The sequence below is a fragment of the Metopolophium dirhodum genome, chromosome 4 (genome assembly GCF_019925205.1).
Source record: "Metopolophium dirhodum isolate CAU chromosome 4, ASM1992520v1, whole genome shotgun sequence".
Lineage (NCBI taxonomy): Eukaryota > Metazoa > Arthropoda > Insecta > Hemiptera > Aphididae > Metopolophium > Metopolophium dirhodum.
The window spans coordinates 15,707,635-15,720,803 of record NC_083563.1 but is presented as its reverse complement, the minus strand read 5'-3'; the positions used below and the strand labels follow the sequence as shown (position 1 = coordinate 15,720,803).

The window sequence follows — 13,169 nt, the reverse complement described above, 5'->3', positions numbered from 1 at the left end:
ACCCTCAACCAACAATATACATATTATTAAGTGCTCCTCTTTGTTTTGATAGATTCAATATTTAAGAGTATTTAGCTTTATAAGTTTATTTAAACAAAATCTTTAAAAACAATCGACGCTGTAGTGAAATCAATATCTCTATCTCGTCCTTCCAGGGTCATGCCTATAACCATGCTTTTACTATCTGTGAATAATGAATATCGAACAATAACCATTAAAAAAATGTTGTATCTGCACTTCATCACAATCGGAATATATATATATTATGCTGTTTATAAAATTTATGATTTTCAACGATAGTGCATAATTTATATCCATTAACTGTTTTAGCCTTAATTATCGGTGGTTCAGTATTAAAATAAGATATATATATATATATATATAAATAATGCACAATTCTATAAAAATGTAATTTAAAAAAAATATACATTTATTTCTCATTTTATTCAAAAATGTTCATACGCATTTAAAAAAAAATCCATCTCATCAAATTTATAGCAAATTAAATAAACCGATTAAAAGGCTTCCAAGGGCAATCATTGCAATGAACAAGCATGTAACAGTACTTTTTCAAAAAGAAAAATCTAGAAATTATTACATTCATTATGTTACATAAGACATTTCACAACACTTTAATGATAACAATTCAAACAGAATCAAAAGTTGTGTGCAAAATAATATCACTTTAGGTACCTATCTAATGATAAATTTGATCAAAAATGTAAAATAATATTGTTTTACATCGTCCACAAATAAAATATAATAATATTCACTGTATAGAAAATGGTTAAGTTTTAAAGCCGATTTTCCACGAATACCTACATAAATAATATAATCGTCTGCATAAATTTATTTACAAAACCATCAATTAAACTATCAAAAAATTAATCTAAATAAACGTATATACAATTATTGCCCTTAATGATCATTGTATATATATAGTATACAATTATAACGGTATTTATTTTGGAATTTGACATGTAATTGCTTTTATGAAAATTTTCTTTTAATGCACCTGTCGGTGAAGTGTGCGCTCAATGCAAAATCCTGGGAATTCAAAGCGGTATGAAAATATAGTATACCTACCTATATTTTGCATTCAGAGAATTATTATACACCTAACCGTGGTTTGGTTTTATAAAATGGCATGGTTAAAATATCTCAAATCATGACGTCATTATTTTTGAACAATTAGAAATGACAAAGAGATGTTTTCTATTACCGATGCCGATAGAGTATTGGTAGTATTGAAAATTATCAATACCTTTCGATATAATTGATGAATAGCTGCTATTACTTTAGTATTTCAATAAGGGATATAAAAATAAAAAGCTTTTTTCCAGTTCCTTTTTACCCAATTGCACCGATGGTAAGAGGTTTGGGTATTGTTTTTTTTTTTTACGAACTCTTGCCTAAAAATAAATTACCTATTATGTGTCGTTCACGCATACACACACGTTTACAGTGAAATTGTAAAATTTCCATTTATTTTTATTTTTTTTTAATAGCTTTGGCAATGACTGTAGTAGGGGTCAACCTTTAAAGGCCGGCACGTCGTTGAGGCTAAACAATAATAGACGTGTACACCGACAATACTCTGGACCCTGGGGGATTTAATTCAAATCCACGACCTTTGTTCCATTTCAATTCGCGGTGTTGCTCTTTGCAATTATTATTTTTCCCATATAGTATATACTTTTGCAAAAAAATAAAAAAATTCCTGAACGGACGCCAAAAATAAACATTTTCACATGTTTAGAGGATGACAAATTGGTGTAATCTAAAGTCACAAATTCTAATGATGACATATTAATATAGGTATTGACGGTACTATAAATGCTTACAGTTGCAAGAATGAAGAACTTAGAGACTTAAAAAAAAATGTTCTCGGAAAAATTAAAAAGAAAAAATACAATTGAATTCTGAACGATATTGAATTAATTATAAAAGTATTTATATTTATTACGGTAGGTATTATTTTCTAGTTCGAGTTAAAATTAATTTACCTAAGAATTTAATGAAAATAAATCTCAAAATCAATTCTGAGTCATTATTTTGTTATACGTGCAAAATGCAAAATGCATATTATATATTTTTTTTAAATATCGACAGACGTATTTAAATAGGTGAAATTTATTCTGTCATTAATAATTAATATATACAATATTTATATAAAAAAATAAATATTATTTCTAGGGACAGAAATATATATTAATAATTATGGTTAGATAATATCATACAGTTGTCTTTATACGAACTCGTTGGTGAATAAGAGTGCCAAATAATTATCTTTAAGAGCACTAAACATTCATTTAATATTAAAAAATATGGTAGGTAATCATTATTAAAAATTCTGGTATTTATAACATAATATCACAACGAACGTTAAAACAAAACGAAATCTCAAATCTAAATGCAATAAATATCATAGCTTTTTAATTATTTCGATTTTTCACTCGAAACAAAAAAATAAAAATGTATTTACGTACAAAGTACTTACCTATTTTCAGTTTCTTATTCAGCGACCACTTTGTGAAAATCTCATCATCGCGTGAATATTTTTATTTTATATAAAACAATTTTTATCAGCGTAAACAAACGGGTAGACGAAAGAGATAATTATTACCGACGACGACTGTCCCGCAGCGATATTAAAGGCACACTGGATACAGAAAACTTTTCACGGTTTTCCCTAGTTTTCCGCAGCGCACCCTACACACCAAGCGCATAATCTAGTGATACTTAATACACGCTTGTTAAACGAAAACGCGTTATAGATATTATATACACATTTCTTTTATTTTGTCGTTTTGAAAACGATCGTTCAACCAATGGAGTACCGATGAAAATTATATTAAAAATGTGTGGCTATAAGGATTAAATATTTTGTATTTTTGTATGTTCAAATATATACAAGCATAATAATATAATATAAAATAAAACGATTAATACTTTTACAAATATTAAATGCACATTAATACATAATAATAATATATAATATACCGTATACATTTTACCTAAATATATTGTTATGTCATTAATGTTATTATGTTTAGGTAGACGCCAAAAAAATGTCTTCTATAATTAACGAAATATTACAAATAGTATACAATTAAAATTAACATAGGTAGCGCTAAAAAAAATATGTTTTGGAATTTTACAATAATTATAACCTATGGGCTATGATTATACTTCATAATGACATAGATAGTGTATTTATAAATATCAAACACTCCATTTTAGATTCTGATTTCTGGTTGAAGTGACTGGTATACTCTTGTAATGATTTATATTTATATTTTTATTTTATTATAGGTAGCACTTATAATTTTTAATATACCCATAGGATTATAGGAAATTGAACCTAGTTAGTACAAGTACTTAAAAGTATAGGCCCTTTAAAAATGTTTTAACAAACGTAAGTATGCGTTCAAATTGCACAACAAACCACTATACTACATTGAGCCGAGAGCTGTAAAAGTGTTCCTGGGATCTGATCCCTGCGTTATGTTATTATGTTTATACCAATTTATTTAAAATCTAACGTTAAAAATTTTAAATATATAAATATAATATTATTGAATATATAAAGTCTGTCAAGTAATAAAATATAATATTAAACCATGACTTTCGTAATCGTGAACTATAAGGGTAAAACGATTCCTTTTTGATAACGTATTTTTAAATTAGCAATTAAATTGTTTTATTAGTTTTTCAATTTAAAATTTTCAAACATTTGAGTTGGAAACAACCTTTATTCGACAACCGTGAATGATCAATATGATTTATGTCTACCATAATTGTTAAAGACTATTGAGTACTATAATAACGATAATAACGGCAGACAATTATATTTTTAATTCACCAAAATATTTTACGTTATTTAAAAATAAACATGGGCATGAGACATGATACAGAACTGACTGAATGTAGTGCATATTTTGTTTCACTATTCGTTGCTTGTCATAAACCAGCGTTGTAAGTACTACATTTTTTTTTTTTTTTTGTCACCAGTGAATAATGATAAATCTTCATCAAAAATTTGATTTTTGGTGGCACTCCCAGTTGTATACTGTAAATCGTACTGCTTGTATAATTTGTATGTAATTTTTGAAATTTTGAATAATTGTTTGAAAAAAAATTTTTAAAAAACTAGAATGATACTAACAATACTGGTTAAGTTGAGTTTTATAATTTTTTAATTTAATACCTCAATTGTTTCAACGTACATAATGTCATTAGTAAGTTGTTAACATGTATAAATATTTGATTGTCTCTAAGTTATTTACTTTTCTGGGTCAGATAGAATGATAATTTGGAGTAGCTTCAGTCGTCGCAAGGTTGTTTTTGTTTACATGACTTACTCTTTCTTATAGTCTATAGATATAATATTTTGTGGTATGGTATTTTTTTGGCATTATATTGAAACTGTTTATTAATAAACCAGGGAGCTTCAAAAAATGTTCTGAATAATTATTATTGTAGTTTATTTATTTTTGTTAAAGACTTGTTAAATTTAAACTGAAAATTAAATTCGTGTTTATATATTTTCAACCTTAGTCGAATGTTTATTTTTATTTTTTGTATACTGAAATAAATATATTATGACTGTTGTAAATTCAATATTTTAAAAATCGATTACAAAATATTCATTTTTTATGATGTAAGTTAAAAAATAATAAACTAATAATCAACAAGCCATGGGGCTACAAAAAATATTCTTAATTATTATTGTAGTTAATTTATTTTTGTCAAAGATTGTTAAATTTAAATTGTAAATTAAATATATTGTGCTTATACAAATTCAATCTTACTTGAATCATTGATTTTTTTTTTTTGTAGATTAAACTAAGTATTTTATGATTCATTATAAATTCAGTATTTAACAATTCAATGACAAAATATTCATTATTTATGATGTACCTAAGTTAAAAAAATAAATCAACTATAATCTGATTACATTGCACATAGATGTAAGTACCTAGGTATGTAGGTACAGTGAATACAATGGGAATTTCAAAATTTTGGCATTACACCAAGCACTATCCAGATAATTTGTTTCTTTAATTAATTTTATTCATTAAGCTTCATTTAAATTAAGGATCAAAACACATCTAGCGACATAAGTTACATAACACAAAAGAGTTTATCTGGATCAGTGAAAATACAACTTGATATTTCTCTCAAACACTTAAATGTGATAATGTACATCATTAATGATTTTCGTGATATTATTTAATATCATACGCATCTAGACACCATTAAAATGTTGTGAATCAAATATGTGTTTAGATACTGATAGAATGGGTATTATGAGAATGCAATTGTTGATAATACAAAAAATTAATACACCATACGTGTCACGTAAAATAAAATGCACAATCAACATTTATTTGGAACATTTGGTTAATAAACATCGGTAGTTCAGACAAAATATTGTCCATATGTGCAAAACATTCAAGAACATGTTATGATAGAAATTGTAAAAAATGGCAAGCGATTTAGGTAGATACTTAGTGAGGTGACCCAGCCAAATTATAATACTATGCAGGTCATGTTAAGAGCAAAACGTTTCTAATTGTTTGCAATACATGTCATGCTTAATATATACAAACACAAAATATTATATAGGTAGACGGAAGCATAAAATATTTAAAATGAAATTGTTTCATAAAAATAATCTTTCATGACAGAAATTATAAAAATTATAAATTATTAAGGACTACGAAGGAAAATATAATAAAAAAGTCAACTAAATTCAAATTAGTGGAAAGATTAATATGTACGAAAGTGTATACCTACGTTTAGTGTTTTCTCCATTAATATTTCTTCTTGAAAACATTATTTTATTTTTTAGAGCGTTTTAAAATTCACCACACATTTTTCAGTAATTCTAATTTTATTTTTTTCGGCTCCAAAATTTAACTGTAAAATAGTAAATGAGGTAGATACAGCAATACACTTAATTTGCTAAACACTTTACTCAACCCGATATTTTTTTAAAGTAATTTCTACTATTTTAGTTCCAATTATATTATGATTAATCGTTATTTTCAAAAAACGATATCGACAATAAGTCGACTCAAAGGTAAGTAAAAATATTGATTGATGGAATACTAGAGGAAATTAAAAAATGTATGTTAGATTTTATGAGCGGCTTCTTAACATCTCTTAATTAATTATTTATATAAATAATATGTAATCATTATTTTCTCGAGTTTTTTGGTGTCGGATAGCGATATATTTTTTTACCTTTTATCATATGATCATTTCAAATTTTAGATTTTGAGCAGAGCAAGGAAGCTAGTGGTTTTACAAAAGGTGTTTATTATTTTTTTTTTATCCTGTATACAAAATTTCCACCAGAAATAGTACTTCGATTTCAGCATTAATTACTAATTGCTTTTTAAACTTTCACTAAATTTAAGAATTATCATTTATTATACAATTACAATGGAACTATTAGAAATACTATTCCAATAAAGCAGTTACCTAATCAGTTTATAAAACATACATAAATATATTATTTAATATATACAGGATATCCCGTGAGGATATACCCATTAGCCATAGAATATCCATTGAAATTTCTAAAAATATGAATTTTTTTTCTACATTTCAAGTGACATTTTTTCTTTTTAAAAATAATTAACTAAAAACGTGACTTGAAGGATCCAAAGTTGACTTAACAACTAAATAAAATCTTTAAAATACTTTGTAAGCCTGAGAATAATAGACTCAAAATTAGCATGACGAAGAGCTAATTATTTTCATAAAAATGATTTTTTAATTGTTGACTCTTTTTCTTTGTAAAATGTTTATCAGATCTATCTTGTATAAATATTTTCATAACTACAACAGTTGAACAAATAAAATATAGTCTAATAATGATTCTATTCAAACTTCAAAGTAAATTAATGCTAGCTGGTCTTAAAAATATCACAATATGAATATTCAACATACATTCATACTATTAAATATTAAAAAGTTTAGGTACACAAATATAAAATGGTGATGAATTGTGTATGTAATTTTAGTATAATATTAAAACAAAGGCATGTCTTAGAAACCGGGAGGTCGTTTAATTCCTCTGAACAGTTTTTTTTTAATTTTAAAATTAACATATTAAATAATAAATAATATAATAATATTTATCCCCGATCACAAAAACTATAAACATCTTGTTGCTATGAGTGATATAAGTGATTGAAATATATTTAATTAGATTCTGTTACCTATATCTACTTGTTAAAACGAACATGGATAATAATTTATTACTGGTTGCCGTCCGCCACCGATGTTATGCCCCGGGTTTTCGCTGAACTCCGGACAAACCATCCGTATAGGCGTTAAGCAGTCGTAGTCTCACGAGTTCGCGACTGAACAGAGGACTTAGTGCCTGTATAACAATCGTTAAACCAAGGTTAAACCGCCAAATTCGGCCGGTAAAATCAGTGGGTTAAGCGTAATCGAGGTTTAAACTATGATTGTAAAACGGGACCTTCTTAGCCTGCCGACGCCGAACATGGTGGTGTAGCAGAGAACTTCCACCACCTCTGCGGCTGAGGAGTTGCTACACGTTTCAACGGATCCACCGCCCGCCCAGTAACTCATCGACGCGGCGGAAGAAGTCAGTCGAGCCGCCTGCAAGCAAGTCAAACCGCGATGGTCATCGTAGTGAATTATAAAAGTTCGATATTCCGCTACTGTATTGGATTGATCAACGCGGCGGTAACGACTAACGACACATGTCGCTGCAGAACGCGCCGAGATCGAATCCGTCTCGTAGTCACACACGCCGGAGTTTCAGCCAGCAGCGGTAGCGGAACTGCCTAAGGCAAGCAGCGATGTGGGAAGTCCGCTGCCTAGAAGACAGGTGAATTCGATGCACGACTCGGCAGTACAGTTCGGTGCGCAGGTCGAGTCTTTTTTTCCGTCCCCGTGGGACAAAGTGCTTGCACTTTGCGGCCGTCAGTGCTCGTTCGCCACGTACCGCCCCCGCGTTCATCGTGTAGTTTTGTGCCGTTGTCGTGTTCCCCCCCCCCCATCCGGTTATCGGTACGACTGCATACTACATTCAAAACCGATTTCAGGAACCAGTATAAACCGTTAAAAACCCGAAACCCAAAACAAAATCAAACCAGAAACCAAAAAAAAAATTGATACCTGTATTATAATCTAAAACCGAAACCGAAAAAAATTGGAAACCGGTATTAAAATCAAAATCGAAACCAGAAAAAATTGGATACTGGTATTATAATTTAAAACCTAATCAGACAATATAATTTTAAAAAAAGCGGGTAAGTGGATGTTGCTCTGCTGTACAGTAGGTTACAAGAGGGTCACTGTATAATGGATTGTATTATATTTGAATTCAATTTTATCATATCATTGTATACGAAAAACTATTCTGAGCGGAGACGGTTTGTCAGTCTGGACAGTGGCGGATCCATGGGAGGGGCAAAGGGGGCATTTGCCCTCCCCCTCCCCCGGATCGCTGTAGTTTCCCTTTGTTCTACACTATGTTTAGCAAATTTTTCTACTTTTTCTACTTTTGCGCCAAATAGGATATTGACCACGTTTTTACTCGACCAATATGGTAATACCAATAGTATATTCTTCTTCCCTGGCATAATAATCGTGACCGGATCGCGTCCATAAAATATATTATGTATTTATGCGTGTTACAAATTTACAATAATATTATTTATATTATAATGATGTATATGAAAATTGTTATGTCTGCGACTAACGATGGAATATTATCAGGATTTACGCACGAAATATAATATTATTATTATAGCGTGCTAGTTTGATTACGCACCCACGAGGCGATGCCCGGTGGTCGCCATACGATTTTCGAGCCCTATTTATAACACTGTAGAATGCTTTTGAAAACCAACACCCGATATCTCATTTGATAGACATATCGTATTTTATGACCGATTCAGAATAACACAAAGTATTTTGCACGGTGCTATAATACATTTCTAATAATAATTAATCCAATAGTAATATAATAGTCTGTAATACCTACTTGTTTTTCGGCAGGCTTATGCTTTATTTATGCCGGGACGCAACTGGGCTGTCTAAAAAGTTACTCTCTTACGCAAATAGGCCATGACCCTTTTTGAACCTTTTTTTTTGCCAAATCGCCTACTGATAATAATCTCGGACGAGAGTATAGTATGCACCGATCGGTACCTACGCGTTTGGTATCGTCATCGTCGATAACGACATGTCCACATTGGTAGTACGTGTGGCCACGTGTCATTTCGCGTCGACAACATCGACACTTGTGGTCAAATATACCCGCCGCGTGTGTGGGTGTTACGCCCTGGCCGAGCTGTGCGTGCCCGTTGAATTCGCGTGGCAAATCTCGGCGGGCTCTCATGTTTTCTGTTGACCGCTTCAAAGCGTCAGCCGTCGTCGCCCGATAAGAATTTATCATATTTTATCGTTTACCCTAATATTATATCCGAAGTACCTTCACTGGATGGTTTCTTCCATCAAAACCTTCAAGCCATTACATATAAGATTAAATTAACCATACGTTATGCTTATTGTACTGTGTTAGTATAGATTGTATAATACTCTAGTTTAAAAATAATAAAAAAAAAAAACCTTTATATTATAATATTATGTCCATTTCGCATTATTTCAATAATATAATATTATGTTACTGGTTCATGTTATATAATTATTATTATATCGTGTATCTGCCCTTAAATCTTGGCCGTAACCTAGATATGGCAGTCTGCTTGTTAAATGAACGTGTAAATTGCAGTGTTGTTGTTTGTCCCTACGTCCTAAAGCTGGATTCGCAGCTACGCCGTGTGTCGATCAACTCGTATTGTGATTGAACATAACTTTTTTGGTATCGTGAAATAGCCAAGTATTGACTACAACTCAACTTTTAAACCATATTGGTTACCATCTGAAACCATAGCTACCACGCCCTCGCACGACACGATTCACGACGTAGCTGTGAGCCAGCTTAAAGGCTTTATACACACTATTCAGAAGAAGCTAAACGGTTCTGTGATTGAAATTACTAATCGGTTACTAACGCATTGGTGACTCGGATCCTCGAGGTTAGTTAAATTTTATCTCGTGATGGTGGCTCTCGTCCTGTGGTTTGTTCTGTGTGACCATGGATGAAGGACATATTTTATCGTCATCATTTTTCTGCACCATAGGTTTAATAGTGATCATCTATGGATGAAAAAGTGGTGATATAATACACTACTTTTTCAGAAAAGATAAAAAAATAGAAGGTGAACTGTTATAAATACTCGCTCCAGATCATATTATAAGGTCAAAAAGGATTCTACTCGCGGATGCGCACGCCGTTTGCTAGTGTCACTCGGTTGGCTAAGATATTACTATATTATAATATTACTTCGATAGCTCAACGACGCGACGTCAACAATCATTTACTACCATTAGATCCGCTGAGAAAATCGCCGATGGTCGGTTACTTTTGCCTTCCACAACCTCTTTTTAATCACCTTTTGCGATAAGCAGAAGTTACTGTGGTCCAATTCTCACCACGAACCAAAAAGGATGTTTTCAAGGACGAGTCTAAGTAAAACAATTATACCTATAAAATATAATAAGATAATATATTATACTGCCGTAATGCTTTTTAAATTTACAAGAATAAACGTTTTTGTTATGTAATTTGATTGGTTCTTACTTGATATAATATATATTATTACATAATTATTGAAACCACCTCAACACGCTGTTATAAAATTAATTCATGTGGTTTGTGGAAACTGCGTCTATATTGTACAGGCCACAGGAAGTATATTTTGTACGCCGTACGAATATAGTTCGTATGTACGAAAATTGGCCGTTTTTCGTATCAAATTCCAATTCATTATTTTGTATTTTTTTTTTTTTTTAATATCAAATTAATTTCTATATTTTATAAAAATGAGTCCTAAAATATTATCTATATTATCTTTATACAATAATTTTATAAAAATCTGAATTTTTCACAGCATATGCAATAGTTATCTAAGTAAATGAAATATGATTATATAAAAGAATACATAAATCAATAACACTTTAATACTATATTATGATATTTTGATGAATGTCAGGTGATTATTTTTGTAAAGCAAGGTGTTTATAACAAATTTGTTTTAAATCTCTCACAATGTTTAATTATTATACATTGAAAAAACAAATGTTATGGCATTAACGGGAGATGAAAGATATGTGATCGTGATGGTGTTCAAAGTTATTATTAAAACGCTTCAAAACGCTTGGTGTAGAGTAGCAAAGTACGATAAAAAAATTGAATAAAAACTACTGAGTAACATCTTTATTTGAAAATGATGATAGTGTAATACACTGCGTTGTGACTTATGGTGCATGCATAAATATAAAACGTTTCAAACGGTTACTATTATATACTTACAACTTATAAATGAATTAAAACTGTTATTTTGCGATTTCTGCAATTTTTTTTAAAATACAATAGACTGTACAATTTTAACACCGACTATAGTGACAAATATTTTTCTTTGACAAACGAATTCGATTTATATTTTACTCAAGTTTTTCAAGTATTATTACTATTGAAATATATTTCATAAAAAGATTTGGTAACGATCTTTGAATTACTAAACAAAAATGTTCATAGTAGGTACTTAGACTGATTTAATTATAAACAAACGAATACAACTAACGTTGTTATAAAATAATAACTTGCGTTAGTTAAGACTGGACTACACAATTTTGCAGTAACTTCAAAGTGCTTTTAATTTAGACTTTTTGAGAATAATAATGGAATGAACTTTTGATTGAATATATTATGTTATGAATAATTAAAAAAAGTATCTCATCCGATATTCTGAACCAGATCGTTATGTGCTTTCTAATTTTTTTTAGTATGAACAAGAACAACTATTTGTTTTTATTTAAGTTTAAACCTAGTTAATATGTAGGAAGAATAATCTATTATAACAACTTGTCTTTTTCTAATTAATTTGAAAAATAATAAGTCAGTTGCAGTTTATATTTATGGATAATATCCTTAGCTATCATTAAAATGAATTAATTAATTATTCCTTTATGTAATAACAATATGTTTATACCTACAATAATTTCAAACACAAAAAATAAATAAATATTTTTTGAGTTAATAATTTAGTTAACTTATAAAATATTTATAATATAATAATATGTAACATGATCATCAATCTACCGTGAACCAAATCATGCAAAATACTCAGAAACTACAAGGTTATAAATTATAATAATTAACCATATTAAATATGGCAATTAAATTTTTACCTTCATCTTCACCACCCTCCAGCATGTGGAACACTGGATTCGGCCAACTATAATATACTTCTAAAAATCTGAAAACGTACCTTAGTATGACACATTATCATCAATCGATGAACAGAAACTTTAGGATAATTCTAAAATAAAATCAGTCAATAATCTAATACATGTTATTAATTGTGAACTAATAACTAAGCTAATAACTCATACATAAATATAAATGTGAACACTAAATAAATGTAACGGCTAATAACCCCATTGTTGATGCTAAAAACATCTGAAAAGAAAAATAGAACTTTTTTCTTTTGTTGATTTTTTAGAATATTTCCCTAATCTCACCTTTTTTAATGACAACTATATTTCATAAATATATGTATATATTTGAAAAAAGAATTTTTTTTATGAAAACTTCGATGTACAAATAATGAATATTTAATAAATAATCTTTTATTTACAAACATTTAAACTTCAAAGTTTAAATGAGTGGAGTATTGAATAAGTGTACTATTAAAGATAAAAATAGGGGAGGGGTGAGCACGTGCTTACAAAATCAACCTGTATATACAATATACCATTTTATATTTGATTGCCTACCTATATATTAAGTACGTGTACTTTCGCATGTGATGTCCGCTACTACTCGTTCGACCTCGTGTGTTCGTTGGAAAAAAGTTTTTAAGTATGGGAATGAACTCGATGATAGGAATTACTATAATATTTTACGTATTTGTTTATTGTAATTAGTCTTTCCTGTTATGGACGCGTGCAATGGTTATTGTGAATTATCACTAAGGCTGCAGCTTAGAGATTTTGATGCACTTTGCATTTTTTTCCAAATGTAGCTATGCAATGCTCGTTTTAAAACA

General features: G+C 29.5%; 1 protein-coding gene across 1 annotated transcript in view; it reads right to left on the bottom strand.

The window, feature by feature from the left end:
* Window positions 1–2,651, bottom strand: part of LOC132943392 (protein amalgam-like) — a 365,040-nt gene extending 362,389 nt beyond the window's left edge. The window contains exon 1 of the mRNA XM_061012366.1: window positions 2,501–2,651. The gene's annotated coding sequence lies outside the window, so the exon portion shown is untranslated. The remainder of the gene's footprint in view (window positions 1–2,500) is intronic.
* Window positions 2,652–13,169: the final 10,518 nt, after the last annotated feature.